Here is a 17,423-nt window from a genome sequence, read left to right as displayed (position 1 = left end):
GATGTTCTGAGAGAAGAGCATTGAAACAAGTATACTATGAAGGGTGAAACAGATCACCAGCCAAGGTTGGATGCATGAGACAAGTGCTCAGGGCTGGTGCACTGGGAAGACCCAGAGGGATGGGATGGGGAGGGAGGCAGGAGGGGGGATCGGGATGGGGAACACATGTAAATCCATGGCTGATTCATGTCAATGTATGACAAAAACCACTACAATATTGTAAAGTAATTAGCCTCCAACTAATAAAAATAAATGAAAAAAAAAGAATATTTTTTTGTTACAGAAATGAAGCAATAGCATATAACATTTATCATGAAAAAAAAAAAAAAACATTTATCATGGGCTTACTATGTGCCAGGCTCATTCTAAGTTCATTCTATTTATTTAGTCCTCAAAGCACTCCTATAAGGTATAGGTATTATTATCCCCATTTTACAGATGAGTAAATGGAGGCACAGTGAGGTTAGGGAAGTTGCCTAGCTTTACATGATTGCTATGTGGAGGAGCCAGCAAACATTTTGGAGAGGTATAGGATTGAAGATTGAATTTTATGTTCTTTCCCAACTTTGTAACATAGTATCAGAACTCTGTAACACAGTATTAGATGATTTTTAGCAAAGGTACCACCTCTTTTGTTAGATGTATTTCCTAATTTTTAAATTTAGAGCTCAAAGTGGCAATAAGATGGAAAAGGGAAAATTTGGTGATACAGAGAGAAGTGGCCACAGAAAACTCAAAGATGTGTTAAAGGACATGTATTTTACTGTTTAGAATTGGGGTGTTCTGCATATTAGTTGCTGGTGAATGTTTGTTTCTCCTAAGTGTTCTCAGTGGCCCCTTTCCTGTCTAGTTTATTTTACTTTGCACTACCCGTTAAGAAAGGATTTACTAGCCACTGTTTAACCACAGGTGCCTTACTGACCAGTTATCGTAAATGCTTGATCTCATGGTTTTGGAATCAGTGAGATTGTTTGTTTGTTGAAATATTTCAAAATTAAAGTAACCTTTCAAGTACTGTACAAAGAACATTTTTTTTTTTTTTTTGTACACTGAGAATAAGAGCGGGTAAGAGTAGGTCCCATTGCTCCTGAATACTCCCCCCACCCCCACAATAACAAGAATATTCTCCTCATCAGTGACTCTCAAAGTGGTGTCTCTGATGAATGATCAGCAACAGTAACTCCTGACAAATTGTTAAAGATGCCGATTCTAGAGTCCCACCCCAAATCGCCTGAGTCAGAAACTCTGGGGTGAAGTCCAGATATCTGTATCTTAACAAATGTTTAAGATGATTCTGATGAACATTCAAGTTCACATGCCATGTATTCTGTAAAGTATCCTGTGTCACCTCATCACCACCATACAAATCAGGTATAGGAAATTGTGACCTCATGGTAGCCCGCCAGGCTCCTCTCTCCATGGGATTCTTCAGGCAGGAATAGTGGAGCGGTTAGCCACTCCCTTCTTCAGGGGATCTTGCCGACTCAGGGATAGAACCAAAGTCTTCTGCATTGCTGAAGAAGTCTTCTGCATTGCAAAGTCACAGCTGGTAAAGAATCCACCTACATTGTGGGACACCTGCGTTTGATCCCTGGGTTGGGAAGATCCCCTGGAGAAGGGAAAGGCTCACTCACTCACTTCTGCATTGCACGTGGATTCTTTACCATCTGAGCCACCAGGAAACCCCATAGGAAATTAATACTATGCATTTCTACCATCTACTACTCACAATCTATTTACATTCTGCCAATTTCCCAAATTTTCACATTCTTTATAGTGAAAGGTTAACACCCAGACATTCCCATTGTGTTCATTTATTGTGTTTCTCTGAAGTATCCTTCAGTTTCTTCATCTCTCTTGGATTTTCATAACCTTGACACTTTTGAAGATGATGGGCCAGTTATTTTATAGTGTGCTCCTCAATTTGCATTAATTTGATTTGTCTGATGTTTCCTTGTGATTAGATTTAGGTTATGGGTCCTTGTCAGAAATATCATAGATGCAATGCTGATTTCTTCTTATTGCATTCTGTTAGGTGGTACACAGTTTCAACTCGGTTTTTATCTGATGATATTTACTTTAGTTACTTGATTAAAGTGATGGCTGTTAGACTTTTCTACTGTAAAGTTACTATTTTTTCCTTGTAATTAATAACTGTTTTTTGGAGAGAAACTTTGAGATTATATAAATTCACTGTTCTTTATCAAATTTTCCATTTATTATTATTATTATTTTCATTTATCCTTTCCATTTGTTTGGGTATGGGGTTTATGAATTCCTATTTTATTAATGGGTTATATCCATTACAACCATTATTATGATGCTCAAAATGCCTCAGAGTGGGTCCATGGAAGCCCTTTCAGGGTTGCTTCTGTGTCCTTTTGGCATTTCCTGAGCTCTTCCATGCTTTCTGGTACAACAGGATGTGTCAGGCTCATCTTACATTTTCTCTGCCCTGTGTCTGGAATCAGTTATTTCTTTAAGGAGCTCTAATTTCTTTTCTTTATTTTTTTCCAGTGGAATATGGTCTTTAGAAATCAAGGTCTGTGTACTGGGTGTGCTCATTACTCCTGAGATGTCACTGCTTCCAGACCCACTCGATGGACACAGCTAGGGACTGTGTATGTGTATACGTTTGAATCTCTGTTTATCTTAATATTTATCTGTACACATTGAAAACCATGAGTTCACACTGATTATCTCCAATTTCAGTCCAACACCATAGAATTTATTCTAATCTTCTTACGTTCTGTGTTTGTAGCTCCCTGCTTTAATGGTGAGAAACCTGATTCCTACTCTCTACACTGTTTGATGTGTGTAATCTATTTCTCTGTCTATAGGACCGTTTTCCCTCCCCACTGGTGCTCCACTCCCGGTGGGGACACCTTCCCCTCCCACTTGAGGCCCTACTCCCAAGCTGGCACCTGCCACTGCTCTGGCTTGACCGATGCCGCTCACTCTGCTAGGCTCAGATACCCCGGTGGGCCACTTTCCTACACACGGCCTCCTCACCCTGCTCAGACTCAGACGCTCTGTGCTGGGCGGCTCCTCTCATGCCTCCACGAATGACGTCCTCACCCCGCCCTGGCTCTGGCACCTGCAATGCTGCCCTTCTGGCCCCACTCAGGCTCCAGAATCACATCTCCTTCTCGTGTGAATGCCTTGCTCACTGCACTTGGAGGCCAGCCAACCGTCTTGGACTGTTCCCCTTTGTCCCCACTTCCATCCCCACCCACCCCAACATGGGGATTCTTTCCTTTCCTTGGTAAGACTCCAACACCCCACTCTGGGCCTCTTCAAATTCCAGCATCCATGGCTTTTGGATTGAATTGTTCAGGAAGGAATAGGAAGAAGAAAATACACTGAGGCTTTACTGTACTTTATTATTATTTTTGAATTAACTTTTATTGGAGTATAGTTGCTTTACAATGCTGCCTTATTTTCTACTGTACAGCTATAAGTATACATATAGCCCCTCTTTTTTGGATTTCCTTTCCGTTTAGGTCACCAAAGAGCTCTGAGCCGGGTTCCCTGAGGTCTACAGTAGGTTATCATTAGTTATCTATTCTATACATAGTATCAAGTCAACTTACTGGTCCACAAGACCAGTAGGTTTACTTTTACCATATGTTTAGGAAGAATACAAAGGCACTTCCATTTTTATCATGAAGCTTGAACAATATATTGTCCTAAAATAATAACATCTTTGTTATACATATATCAGATTCCTAGAGGCATTCCAAATGTTTTTTTCTGCTGGAGAGAAATTTGACTTATATGGTTAGATAGAAGCATTTTTTCTTGGTTCTCTGAGAATCTTTGATTTTTAAATCGACACAATATCATTACCTTGATATTTTTGTTGTTTGTGTCATAGTTGGATTTTATCTGTGCCTTTCCTGCATGGTTCTCACCCTCACTAGACCCACTAATGTCTCTGATTCATGTCCTGAGGACTTTTCCCTTCTCCAGTGCTCAGATCTGTGGGCTTGGGTCACCGCTTCAGAGGCAGCATCTATGAGCCTAAGATGCAAAGAAAGAAGCTGCTTGTAAGTGTCAGATGAAAGCGTCAGATGGAAGATTTGGAAGGAAGCTTGCTAAATGAATCTTTCTGTTTCTGTGAGCTACATATGATTGAAATTGGAGAGGAGGGAGAAGAATTTTGAAGGATTGAAGAAAGAGGAAGCAGAGGGAAACCCTCAGATGTGGGTTGGAGGGAGGGTGATGACATGATGTTCTTGGGGAGCACCAAGGAACCATGAGTAGGTGGACTCAGCTGTCCCTCTTGTCACCAGTGGTCAGCCTATCATCCCTGAGTGTCTGGGTCAAAATGACAAATGTCTGGGCCGTGGAGATTCTGTCTAATATCTTTCCCTGTCCCAGTCATAGCTCACTGCTGGTCGTTGGCCACTGTAAGCCTTTGGGGATAGAGACTAAGGAAATTGTAACCCTCCTGGGTTGCCATCGTGGTGTAAACAGAACCTTGCCTCTTGATTATGACAGGGCCAAGTGGGGTCAACACAGAACCAGTGGGAAATTGCCCCTTGGAACAGGACAGTGGCAAACTCATGCTCCCTGTTATGCTATTGTTATTGTAGTAGATGTACATGGAAACTAAAATATTAGTACAGAATGTTATAGCATGAATAATAAAATTCCCCCAACCCAGTTCTGTTAGTGTTATAAAATCATAATTCTAAATAAGAAAGAGATACCTCAATTCATTAGTTAACCAACTTTAAATTGTATTTATTGATGTTTGATTGAAGGTGGGAAGAGAAGGGGATGACAGAGGATGAGATGGTTGGATGGCATCACTGATGCGATGGACATGAGTTTGAGTAGGCTCCGGGAGTTGGTGATGGACAGGGAAGCCTGGCGTGCTGCACTCCATGGGGTCGCAAAGAGTTATATAACGACTGAGCAACTGAACTGAACTGATTGATGTTTCAGTAGAACACATAGGATGAAATTCATCTCAATTACTCAAGGGGCTTCTCTGACGGCTCAGCAGTAAAGAATCTGCTTGCGAAGCTGGAGATGCAGGAGACTCAGGTTATAGACCTGGTTGGGAAGATTCCCTGGAGGAGGAAATGGCAACCCATTCTAGTATTGTTGCCTAGAAAATTCCATGGACAGAGGAGTCTGGTGGGCTACAGTCTATAGGGTCACAAAGAGTTGGACATGACTGAGCATGGGAGGACACATATACTTTTAAAAAATTGAGGTATAGTTGATTTATAATATTGCATAAGTTGCAGGTTTACAACATAGTGATTCATAGTTATTATGAAACATTGTATATATTCCTGGTGTTGTACAATATATCCTTGTAGTTTTTTTTATTTATACATAGTAGTTTATATCTCTTAATCCTCCACCCCTACTTTGCCTTTCCCTTCCCTCTCCTGCTGGGTAACCACTAGTTTGTTATCTGTATCTTCAAGTCTGTTTCTTTTTTGTTATATTCACTAGTTTCATTTTTTTAGATCTCACATTTAAGTGATATCATATAGTATTTGTCTTTCCCTGTTTGACTTATTTCACCAAAAATATCTTCTGAGTCCATCTGTATTGTTGCAAATGGCAAAATTTCATTCTTTTTTATGGCTGAGTAGTATTTGTGTGTGTGTGTGTGTGTGTGTGTGTGTGTGTGTGTGACATCTGCTATATCCATTCATCCGTTGATGAGTACTTAGGTTGCTTCCATATCTTGGCTGCTATAAATAATACTGCTCTGAACATTGGGATGCATGTATCTCTTTGAATTAGTGTTTTTGTTTTCCTCAGATACATACCCAGGAGAGGAATTACTGGATCATATATTAGTTTCTAGTGTTAGTATTTTTAGGAACCCATACGGTTCTCCACAGTGGCTGCATCAATATATATTCTCACCAACAGTGTAAGAGGGTTCCCTTTTTTCCACATCCTCACCAACATTTGCTGTTTGTGGTCTTTTTGATGATAGCCTTTCTAATAGGTGTGAGGTGATATCTCATTGTGGTTTTGACTTACATTTCTTTGATGATTCACCACATTTAGCATTTTTTCATGTGCCTCTTGGCCATCTGTGTGTCTTCTTGGGAAAATGTCTGTTTAGGTCTTCGGCCCATTTTAAAAATTAGGTTGTTTGTTTTGATATTGAGTTGTATGAGCTGCTTATATACTTTGGTTGTTAACCTTTATCTGTCATATCATTTGCAAGTATTTTCTCTCATTCTATAGATTGCTGTTTTGTTTTGTTCATGGTTTCCTTTGCTGTACAAAAGCTTTAAAGTTGAATTAGGTCTCAATTTGTTTATTTTTGTTTTTGTAGCCTTTGCTTTATGAGGCAGGTCTAAAAATTATTGCTACAATTTATGTCAAAGAGTGTTCTGCCTGTGTTTTCTTCTAGGAGTGTGCGGTTTTGAGTCGTACACTTAGTTCTTTAATAATATTTTAAGTCTGTTTTTGTATATGGTGTGAGAAATGTTCTAATTTCATTCTTTTATGTGTAACTGTTCAGTTTTCCCAAACCACTTGTTAAAGAAACTGTTTTTTCTCCATTGTACATTCTTGCCTCCTTTATTGCAGATCAATTGGCCATAGGTGTGTGAGTCTTCTTCTGGGCTCTTTATTCTGTGGCATTGCTCTATGTGTCTGTTTTTAGACCAATATCATGCTATTTTGATTAATGTAGTTCTCCAGTATATTCTGAAGTCAAGAAGCATGATACCTTCAGCTCTTTTGTTCTTTCTCTAGATTGTTTTGGCTATTTGGGGGTCTTGTGTTTCCATACAAATTTTTAAATTGTTCTAATTCTGTGAAAAAATTGGAGTTTTGATAGAGATTGTATGGAAGCTGTAGATTGCCTTAGGTAGTATGATCATCTTAGTCATATTAATTTTTCTAGTCCATGAACATGGGATATCTTTCCATCTGTTTTTGTCATCTTCAGTTTCTTCCCTCAGTGTCTTACAATGTTCTGAGTACAAGTTTTATGTTTTTTTTTTTTTTTTAGATCTCATTAGGTAAGTTTATTCCTAGGTAGTTTGATAGGGATTACATGGAAACTCTAGGTCATTTGGGTAATATGAATATTTTTACAACATTAATTTTTCTATTTCTAGAATGCAGGATGCCTTTCCCTTAATTTTATCTTCTTTAATATCTTTCCCATGTCTTATAGTTTTTAGTGTGCAGACCTTTTACCTCCTTGGTTAAATTTATTCCTAATTATTTTATTCCTTTTTGATACTATTGTAAGTGGGATTGTTTTCTTAATTTTCTTTTCAGAAGAAAACAGAATTATGTTTAGCATTTCTTGTTAGAGCATCTTTCTTTTGCTGATTTCCAAATTTCTTTGTCTTAGACTTCTAACATTTTAGTTATAATGTGTCTTGAGGATAATATTTGGGTTTATCCTGCTTGAGGTCCTTTGACCTTCTTGTATCTGGATGTCCATATGTCTCTTCTTCATAGACATTGGATATTTTCAGCTCTTATGTTTTATTTCTAGGGGGGTTGCAACCAAGTCACAGGAGAAGGCAATGGCAACCCACTCCAGTACTCTTGCCTGGAAAATCCCATGGATGGAGGAGCCTGGTGGGCTGCAGTCCATGGGGTTGCTAGGAGTCGGACACGACTGAGCGACTTCACTTTCACTTTTCCTTTCATGCGCTGGAGATGGAAATGGCAACCCACTCCAGTGTTCTTGCCTGGAGAATCCCAGGGACAGGGGAGCCTGGTGGGCTGCTGTCTATGGGGTCACACAGAGTCGGACATGATTGAAGTGACTTAGCAGCAGCAGCCAAGTCGCAGGTCTGTTTTGGAATCTGCTGTCAGATCCAGGTTGTGTGCCCTGCCGCTGTAAGGACCAGTAGGGGCTTGTTTCCCTGTGGGTCCTGTGCTGGTGGGACTCCTCCCTTACTGTACCTCGTAGGGGCTGGTTCTGAATCACAGGCACATCAGGGTCCACTTCTGGGACTGAAGTCTCTGGGCCTATTACCTGAGGCATGGGTGAGCCTGACTCTCCCCAGGTCCTTTGGTGTATGATACTGATGGCAGGACGAAGCCAAGGGGGACTGTTGCCAAGTCCTCAGGGGTACAGAACTGTTTTTAGGTCTGTAGCTAGGATGAAAGTCATTGAGTCAGCCACCTGGGCGCAGGCCTGCCTTCTGAAAGTTACCCATTTGGTCTTGTACTCCACTGTGTTTCGTAACCTCCTACCTGGATCCAAAGCCTCCCAGGAATGTACTTTTGTTTGGGGGAGGGGGCTGCCAAATTATTGTTGCTGAAGGGGATACAAGAGGACCTCCTATTTTGCTATCTTACTGATATTACTCTTCTCTCTCTTCTTTTCTAAGCTCTGACTTTTCACTCTCAAGTCTGCTTTATTTTCAATGTTTCCTTCCAGCAATATTTTGAGTGTTTTATTTTAGCAATCATGTTCCTTAATTCCATTAATTCTATTCTTGGTTCATTCCTCTTTCAGAAGAATCATCTTATGGTCTGGAAACAGCACTTTCCTAAAGATACTAATTATACATTAAATAATTATACAATTCTTTAAAATTTTTTTCCTTGGATTAAATAGTCCCTTCAGGTAATTTTCTATTAGTTTATCTTTGTCTTTTTTATGGTCTTTCTAAGTTTCTTCAAATGTCTATTAATCCCTCATTGTACATTTATTTTTAAAAAGTAAAGACTGTGTTGATTAATGAGTAGGTAGGTGTGTTTCCTCTGTCAGTGCAAAACTGGATGAGGGTTGAGAGCACAGTTACCTATGTGAGCAGGACTGTATATGTTAGATGCCTTCACTTGAGGTTGTGCAAGTAGGAACCATCTGACCTTTGACAGTCTTATGTTTAGGGTATCAACCTCTGTGAAAGCCCCAGCCTGCACCCATTAGATTACTCATTTTCTTCAGAGAATGTTTATGTGGCTGCAACCTTCCCTGGTGGCTTAGACGAAAAAAGAATCTGCCTGCAATGCAGGAGACCTAGGTTCGATCCCTGGGCTGGGAAGATCCCCTGGGGAACAAAATGGCTACCCACTCCACTATTCTTACCTGAAGAATTCCATGGACAGAGGAGCCTGGAGGACTACAGTCCTTGGGGTTGCAAAGAGTTGGACACAACTGAGTGACTAGGTTAACACTTTCACTTTCAACCTTGGGGGAAATGCCAATGTGTAGTTCTCAACCAATGACCTTAATTTCTGTCCTTCTTCTTGCGTATGTTCTGGGTTCCTGCTGATTTCAGTGAGTTCTTCCATGAAGATAGTCATCTATCTTAACTGCATTCTTTGGTGCATGCTCTGAGTAGTACATTTCTGCTCTAGTTTATCATACTTGCCTTCTATCTTTAGGAAATTTATTAGAAACATTGGTCTACTGGTATTCTTTCCTACCAAGTCTCAGCACTTTGGGGAATGTAGTCCCTTTCTAATTGCCACTACAATCTGTTTTAAGATTAGGAAGATAAACATGTGTATTCAGCCTGACATTTTGAACTAGAAGAAATTTATTCATTTAATTTCATAGTTGGTGAAGTATCTCTTTAAATTTTTCAACAGTATGTGGAGGTTATATTTTATAAAACTGTTTGACCTTCAGCATATATTTCTGTTTCCACATAAGCAAGAATTCTTAGTTGGGTATAAAATTCAGGACATGTTGCTCTGTATCCCATTGCAGAAGAGAATTTGAGGCCAGCCTAGATGTTCTCCTTACAGTTGTAAGGCACCTGTCTATCATGTGTCTCTGCTTTACATGTGAGATTCTTTTAACCTCTCTTAATCGTTCAAATATGTTAGCATGGTAACACTAGGTATGGCTCTCTTTTAAAATTATCCTGGAATGAAATTATGTTCACCTCTGTAAGCTTGGCATGTAGTAGGTACACATTAATATTAAGTAATGGATGAATAAACCATTCAGTTTCTGCTCACTTTACAGTTTTCTTTTACTATGTTTTTGGTATTCCTTCTTTTTCTGTTGTTTGGTTTCATTCTCATGATCTGCTACAATTCTTATCTTTTCTCTTTGTCTTTGATTTGATAAATACATTTTTGTTACTTATTGTTTCCATTGTGGGTTCAAATTTTCTTACTGCATTCTAATATCTTTGCATCTTTCCTCAAGTTATCACTTTTATCTCACTCTGCCCCCGATCTTGATCTTTCCTCTTATGGTTTTCTGTACTGTTCCATAAAGGCTATCTCTAGACCATCTAATGAGGATGCCCATTTAATCATTTTATGTGATTTTATTAGTAAATCATTTTCAGAGGTACGTGTTCCCCTACCAAAAGTTTTAGTATTAGTTTCCCTTGTTCTATAGTTATTTTTTTTAATATAAATATCATTTTTTACCCTTCTGTTTTCTCACCTTCAAAAGGATCCAAATAGATTCAATATTTATCTACAGAAAGGTCAGATCTTGGCCTCAGAGTCTGTCCACTTTGGTGCTGACCGCATCTCCTTCTCAGGGGTGGTGGTATGCACCCTGCCCTAATGCCAAATCTGGTTTTATTGGGATTTATTCTGTGGCACTTCTTGTCTTGAGCTGGGATGCTCCTCTTCCTTCTATATTTGACCTGGTAGGCACCTGGTACATGTCCACTGAGTTTCTGGTTTTTTCTGTCGTATCCTTGACGTTTCCTTGAAGATGCTTTCATCCAGTTCAGTTTAGGTCAGTTCAGTCGCTCAGTCGTGTCCGACTCTTTGCGACCCCATGAATTGCAGCACGCCAGGCCTCCCTGTCCATCACCAACTCCCGGAGTTTGCTCAAACTCATGTCCATCGAGTCAGTGATGCCATCCAGCCATCTCATCCTCTGTCGTCCCCTTCTCCTCCTGCACCCAATCCCTCCCAGCATCAGGGTCTTTTCCAATGAGTCAGCTCTTCGCATGAGGTGGCCAAAGTACCAGAGTTTCAGCTTCAGCATCAGTCCTTCCAATGAATACCCAGGACTGATCTCCTTTAGGAAGGACTGGTTGGATCTCCTTGCAGTCCAAGGGACTCTCAAGACTCTTCTCCAACACCATAGTTCAAAAGCATCAATTCTGGGGGAGGAGCCAAGATGGCGGAGGAGTAGGACGGGGAGACCACTTTCTCTCCTACAAATTCATCAAAAGAATATCTGAACACAGAGCAAACTTCGCAAAACAACTTCTGATCGCTAGCTGAGGTCATCAGGCGCCCAGAAAAGCAGCCCATTGTCTTCGAAAGGAGGTAGGACAAAATATAAAAGATAAAAAGTGAGACAAAAGAGCTAAGGACGGAGATCCGTCCCGGGAGCTCTTAGGCGGCATTGCTTGGGGTAGGGTCCGGGCCTGAGTGCCCTGAGGACAATCGGAGGGAGCTTCTGTGAGTTGCCAACTTGAACTGTGGGAGACCAAAGGAGAGAGAGTAAATTAGCCGGCCCGAACACACTGCCGGCCGTTCGCAGAACAAAGAGACCGAGAGGGTCCAGAGAGGAGCTCGCAGGCTGCGGACCGGCCCAGCCCCGCCGGAGGCAGGAGGCAGGGGGGAGGGGAAGGTCGCGGCGAGACACAGGGCGCAGGCACCCGACCGGCGCGGGCGGGGACTGGGGCTGCGGACGCGGAGGGCAGAAGGCACGCGCACCCGACTGGCGCCAGCGGAAACTGAGACTGGGTCCGCGGAAGGGAGGGGGCGCGCCACACCTGGGGAGAGTGCGCTCATCAAGCCCCTGGCTGCCTGGACCGCTCTGACGGGGAAGGCACTGAGAGCGGGCGCAGCTTTTCCCTCCGCGCTTTTGTGGAACACCCGAGGGCTGGAACCTCACGCAGCGCGGGGCGCGCTCCATATAGAACAGCCGGGAGCCTGAGCAGCGCAGAGGAGAGAGCAGCGTCAGCCCCTCCTGGCAGCCCCAGCCCATCCCCGCGGCGCAAGCCCCGCGGCGCAAGCCCCTCCCCGCAGAGCGACGGAACTAGCTACCTGAATAAGAGTCCACCTCCGCCCGCCTGTGTCAGGGCGGAAATGAGGCTCTGAAGAGACCGGCAAACAGAAGCCAAATAAACAAAGGGAACCGCTTCAGAAGGGACTGGTGCAACAGATTAAAATCCCTCTAGGAAACATTGTCTACACCGGAGGAGCCTGTAGATACCGAGAAGCGTAAGCTGGAACAAGGAGCTATCTGAAACTGAGCCGAACCCACACTGACCGCAACAGCTCCAGAGAAACTCCTAGATATAATTTTACTTTTTTCTCTTTTTTTAATTTTTTTTTCTTTTTTTCTTTTTTATTTTTTCTCTTTTATTTTCCTTTAAAATCCCCTATTACTCCCCCATTACTCCTTAACTTTCATTTCCATAGACTTTTACGATTTTTTAATTAGGGGGAAAAAAAAAAACAAAACTTTTTTTTCCTTTTTTTTTTTTTCTTTTTTGTTCTTTTTCTTTCTTTTTTTTTCTTTTTTTCTTTCCTTTTTCTCTTCTATTTTCTATTTTTCTTTTTCTCTTATTTCTTTTAAAGTCCTCTAGTACTCCTCTACTACTCCTTAATTTTCATTTTCAATACACTATAACCTTACAAAAAAAAAAAAAAAAGAAGAGAAGCCCTATTTTTAAACCGAAGATTATTCTCTCCCAATCTTGACTCTCTGTTTTCTACCTCAGAACACCTCTATTTCCTCCTTTCCCCTTCTCTTCCCAATCCAATTCTGTGAATCTTTGTAGGTGACTGGGCTACGGAGAACACTCTGGGAACAGACAGCTGTGTAGATCTGTCTCTCTCCTCTTGAGTCCCCCTTTTTCTCCTCCTGTTCATCTCTATCTCCCTCCTCCCTCTCCTCTTCTTCATGTGACCCTGTGAACCTCTCTGGGTGTCCCTAACGGGGGAGAATCTTTTAGCCATTAACCTAGAAGTTTTCTTATCAGGGCTGCATAGTTGGAGAAGTCCTGAGACTACAGGAAGAATAAAACTGAAATCCAGAGGCAGGAGACTTAAGCCCAAAACCTGAGAACACCAGAAAACTGCTGACTACAAGGAACTTTAAGTGATAAGTGACTGTCCAAAAGCCTCCATACCTACACTGAAACCAACCACCACACAAGAGCCAATAAGTTTTAGAGCAAGACATACCACGCAAATTCTCCAGCAACGCAGGAACATAGCCCTGAACATCAACATACAGGCTGCCCAAGGTCACACCTAACACATAGACCCATCTCAAAACTCATTACTGGGCACTCCATTGCTCTCCAAAGAGTAGAAATCAAGTTCCACGCACCAGAACACTGATGCAAGCTTCCCTAACCAGGAAACCTTGACAAGCCAATCGTCTAACCCCATCCACTGGGTTAATCCTCCACAACAAAAAGGAACCACAGACCTCCAGAATACAGAAAGCCTACTCCAGATACAGCAATCTAAACAAGATGAAAAGGCAAAGAAATACCCAACAGGTAAAGGAACATGAAAAATGCCCACCAAGTCAAACAAAAGAGGAGGAGATAGGGAATCTACCTGAAAAAGAATTTAGAATAATGATAATAAAAATGATCCAAAATCTTGAAAACAAAATGGAGTTACAGATAAATAGCCTGGAAACAAAGATTGAAAAGATTCAAGAACTGTTTAATAAAGACCTAGAAGAAATAAAAAAGAGTCAATTACAAATGAATAATGCAATGAATGAGATCAAAAACACTTTGGAGGGAACCAAGAGTAGAATAACGGAGGCAGAAGATAGGATAAGTGAGGTAGAAGATAAAATGGTGGAAATAAATGAAGCAGAGAGGAAAAAAGAAAAAAGGATCAAAAGAAATGAGGACAACCTCAGGGACCTCTGGGACACTGTGAAACGCCCCAACATTCGAATCATAGGAGTTCCAGAAGAAGAAGACAAAAAGAAGGGCCATGAGAAAATACTCGAGGAGATAATAGCTGAAAACTTCCCTAAAATGGGGAAGGAAATAGCCACCCAAATCCAAGAAACCCAGAGAGTCCCAAACAGGATAAACCCAAGGTGAAACACCCCAAGACACATATTAATCAAATTAACAAAGATCAAACACAAAGAACAAATATTAAAAGCAGCAAGGGAAAAACAACAAATAACACACAAAGGGATTCCCATAAGGATAACAGCTGATCTATCAATAGAAACCCTCCAGGCCAGAAGGGAATGGCAGGACGTACTGAAAGTAATGAAAGAGAATAACCTACAACCTAGATTACTGTATCCAGCAAGGATCTCATTCAGATATGAAGGAGAATTCAAAAGCTTTACAGATAAGCAAAAGCTGAGAGAATTCAGCACCACCAAACCAGCTCTTCAACAAATGCTAAAGGATCTTCTCTAGACAGGAAATGCAGAAAGGTTTTATAAATGTGAACCCAAAACAACAAAGTAAATGGCAACAGGACCACACCTATCAATAATTACCCTAAATGTAAATGGGTTGAATGCCCCAACCAAAAGACAAAGATTGGCTGAATGGATACAAAAACAAGACCCCTATATATGCTGTCTACAAGAGACCCACCTCAAAACAAGAGACACATACAGACTAAAAGTGAAGGGCTGGAAAAAAATATTTCATGCAAACGGAGACCAAAAGAAAGCAGGAGTCGCAATACTCATATCAGATAAAATAGACTTTCAAATAAAGGAAGTGAAAAGAGACAAAGAAGGACACTACATAATGATCAAAGGATCAATCAAAAAAGAAGATATAACAATTATAAATATATATGCACCCAACATAGGAGCACCGCAATATGTATGGCAAATGCTAACAAGTATGAAAGAGGAAATTAATAGTAACACAATAATAGTGGGAGACTTTAATACCCCACTCACAACTATGGATAGATCAACTAAACAGAAAATTAACAAGGAAACACAAACCTTAAATGACACAATGGACCAGCTAGACCTAATTGATATCTATAGGACATTTCACCCCAAAACAATCAACTTCACCTTTTTCTCAAGTGCACACGGAACATTCTCCAGAATAGATCACATCCTGGGCCATAAATCTGGTCTTGGAAAATTCAAAAAAATTGAAATCATTCCAGTCATCTTTTCTGACCACAGTGCAGTAAGATTAGATCTCAATTACAGGGAAAAAATTGTTAAAACTTCAAACATATGGAGGCTAAATAACACGCTTCTGAATAACCAACAAATCATAGAAGAAATCAAAAAAGAAATCAAAATATGTATAGAAATGAATGAAAATGAAAACACAACAACCCAAAACCTATGGGACACTGTAAAAGCAGTGCTAAGGGGAAGGTTCATAGCATTACAGGCTTACATCAAGAAACAGGAAAAAAACCAATTAAATAACCTAACTCTACACCTAAAGCAATTAGAGAAGGAAGAAATGAAGAACCCCAGAGTTAGCAGAAGGAAAGAAATCTTAAAAATCAGGGCAGAAATAAATGCAAAAGAAACTAAAGAGACCATAGCAAAAATCAACAAAGCTAAAAGCTGGTTTTTTGAAAAAATAAACAAAATTGACAAACCATTAGCAAGACTCATTAAGAAACAAAGAGAGAAAAACCAAATTAACAAAATTAGAAATGAACATGGAGAGATCACAACAGACAACACTGAAATACAAAGGATCATAAGAGACTACTACCAGCAGCTCTATGCCAATAAAATGGACAACTTGGATGAAATGGACAAATTCTTAGAAAAGTATAACTTTCCAAAACTGAACCAGGAAGAAATAGAAGATCTTAACAGACCCATCACAAGCAAGGAAATCGAAACTGTCATCAAAAATCTTCCAGCAAACAAAAGCCCAGGACCAGATGGCTTCACAGCTGAATTCTACCAAAAATTTAGAGAAGAGCTAACACCTATCTTACTCAAACTCTTCCAGAAAATTGCAGAAGGTAAGCTTCCAAACTCATTCTATGAGGCCACCATCACCCTAATTCCAAAACCAGACAAAGATGCCACAAAAAAAGAAAACTACAGGCCAATATCACTGATGAACATAGATGCAAAAATCCTTAACAAAATTCTAGCAAACAGAACCCAACAACATATTAAAAAGATCATACAGCATGACCAAGTGGGCTTTATCCCAGGAATGCAAGGATTCTTTAATATCCGCAAATCAATCAATGTAATACACCACATTAACAAATTGAAAGATAAAAACCATATGATTATCTCAATAGATGCAGAGAAAGCCTTTGACAAAATTCAACACTCATTTATGATTAAAACTCTCCAAAAAGCAGGAATAGAAGGAACATACCTCAACATAATAAAAGCTATATATGACAAACCCACAGCAAGCATCACCCTCAATGGTGAAAAATTGAAGGCATTTCCCCTGAAATCAGGAACAAGACAAGGGTGCCCACTCTCACCACTACTATTCAACATAGTGTTGGAAGTGCTGGCCACAGCAATCAGAGCAGAAAAAGAAGTAAAAGGAATCCAGATAGGAAAAGAAGAAGTAAAACTCTCACTGTTTGCAGATGACATGATCCTCTACATAGAAAACCCTAAAGATTCTACCAGAAAATTACTAGAGCTAATCAATGAATATAGTAAAGTTGCAGGATATAAAATTAACACACAGAAATCCCTTGCATTCCTATATACTAACAATGAAAAAACAGACAGAGAAATTAAGGAAACAATACCATTCACCATTGCAACAAAAAGAATAAAATACTTAGGAGTATATCTACCTAAAGAAACAAAGGACCTATACATAGAAAACTATAAAACACTGATGAAAGAAATCAAAGAGGACACAAACAGATGGAGAAACATACCGTGTTCATGGATTGGAAGAATTAATATTGTCAAAATGGCTATTCTACCCAAAGCAGTCTATAGATTCAATGCAATCCCTATCAAGCTACCAACGGTATTTTTCACAGAACTAGACCAAAGAATTTCACAATTTGTATGGAAATACAAAAAACCTCGAATAGCCAAAGTAATCTTGAGAAAGAAGAATGGAACTGGAGGAATCAACCTGCCTGACTTCAGACTCTACTACAAAGCCACAGTCATCAAGACAGTATGGTACTGGCACAAAGACAGAAATATAGATCAATGGAACAGAATAGAAAGCCCAGAGATAAATCCACGAACCTATGGACACCTTATCTTTGACAAAGGAGGCAAGGATATACAATGGAAAAAAGACAACCTCTTTAACAAGTGGTGCTGGGAAAACTGGTCAACCACTTGTAAAAGAATGAAACTAGAACACTTTCTAACACCATACACAAAAATAAACTCAAAATGGATTAAAGATCTAAATGTAAGACCAGAAACTATAAAACTCCTAGAGGAGAACATAGGCAAAACACTCTCTGACATAAATCACAGCAAGATCCTCTATGACCCACCTCCCAGAATATTGGAAATAAAAGCAAAACTAAACAAATGGGACCTAATGAAACTTAAAAGCTTTTGCACTACA

Source organism: Dama dama, chromosome 33 (genome assembly GCF_033118175.1).
Source record: "Dama dama isolate Ldn47 chromosome 33, ASM3311817v1, whole genome shotgun sequence".
In the NCBI taxonomy this organism is placed as follows: Eukaryota; Metazoa; Chordata; class Mammalia; order Artiodactyla; family Cervidae; genus Dama; species Dama dama.
The sequence above is the reverse complement of the archived record's forward strand: the minus strand, read 5'-3'. Positions refer to the sequence as shown.